The following is a 1748-nucleotide window of genomic DNA, read 5'->3' as shown; positions in this document are numbered from 1 at the left end:
CTGTGGTGTCGCTTTGTCAGCCGCAAACGTCGTGGAGGACACCGGCGGCAACAGGATGTACAGCTACATAGAAAATAAGACATGGATTTGAACTAGTTGTGTTCTAAGAAAAGCTTTACTTGGAATTAATTTGTAACATTGTCTCTTGGCTTGCAAGGACATCCAAATTGCAGCATTTMTTATTTAATTAAGTATTATAAAAATGTATCAAACAAACAAAAATATAAGAACAGAACTTTATGTGAATAGATATACAATATCTCATGTATAGAACTCTTATCAGTTCTGGAGTGTAACATATGAGCTCTTATCTATATGTCAAAAAAGTCATTTTAGGCTCATGAGTTTGGCCTATAATTTGTAGCATGAATTTTCCTAGAATAGTGGTATATCCACCCAACGCTGCATTTGTCAAGTATCAAGCCACTTTGTTGTTGTTGTAACTATTTTCTGAGAGCTAATCAAGTGAAAATAATATTTGGTCCTGTCATTCAATCATCTTGCAATATTTTGCTCCAATCTGATTCAAATATCTAAATACAATCGGTCCCTTTCTTCAGCAARAAAGCTACACCATACTGAAACTACAATGTATTTTACCATTGCTCTCCCAAAACATAGTTTTRTTTGCCTGCCCACATGGTGTAAAGACTTCCAAACACCCAAACTGACTTCAACCAGAAAGTGCCCTAACAAGAGCCAATGAAATACAACAACCCTCCASACAAAGTGGTCTGTGATTGTTCAAAATCACGATCCCTGTGCCTTCCTGCTAGCCGCCGCTAGTTGATGGCTTTAGTGCTGGCATGCAGTTTGCACAGACYRYGTTMTTGCAGCCTCAGCTGCAGGGCTTTGGGGAGCTTGCCTCCCTTGGACGGGATCTCCTTCAGCCTCTGCTTGGGGGGTTTTGTGAGGCGGAAGTCACAGATGGTGGGGTAGTGGTTGTACATCACACGGCAGGTATCACACAAGAAGAGAGTATGTTTGACGGTGGGGATGGTTTTCTGGGGTGTTCATAGCAGCATTCCTCTCCTCCAAACACGGCAGTTGGGTTGATGCAAGGACTCCATTTTGGTCTCATCTGACCACAACAGTTACCAGTTGTCCTCTGAATCATTCAGATGTTCATTGGCAAACTCAGACGGGCATGTATATGTGCTTTCTTGAGCAGGGGACCTTGCGGCGCTGCAGGATTTAGTCCTTCACGCTAGTGTGTTACCAATTGTTTTTGAATGATATGGTCCCAGCTGCCTTGAGATCATTGACAAGATCTCTGTGTAGTCTCTGGCTGATCCTCACCGTTCTCATGATCATTGCAACTCCACGAGGTGAGATCTTGCATGGAGCCCCAGGCTGAGGGAGATTGACAGTTCTTTTGTGTTCTTCCATTTTGCGAATAATCACAGAAACTGTTGTCACTTCTCAAAGCAGCTGTGGCGATGGTCTTGTAGCCCATCCCAGCTTCGTTGTAGGTCTATCATATCGTCCCTGATCATCCTTGGAGAGCTCTTTGGTCTTGGCCATGGTGGAGAGTTGGATCTGATTGATTGATTGCTTCTGTGGACAGGTATCTTTTATACAGGTAAGAAACTGAGATTAGCAGCACTCCCTTAAGAGTGTGCTCTACTTCTCCGTTCGTTACCTGTATGAAGACACTGGGAGCCAGAATCTTTTTTGATTGAGAAGGGGTCAAATACTTATTTCCCTCATTAAAATGCAAATCAATTTATAACATTTTTGACATGCAT

This window comes from Salvelinus sp. IW2-2015, linkage group LG6.2, assembly GCF_002910315.2.
Source record: "Salvelinus sp. IW2-2015 linkage group LG6.2, ASM291031v2, whole genome shotgun sequence".
Lineage (NCBI taxonomy): Eukaryota > Metazoa > Chordata > Actinopteri > Salmoniformes > Salmonidae > Salvelinus > Salvelinus sp. IW2-2015.
Note: the sequence above shows the minus strand (reverse complement) of the source record.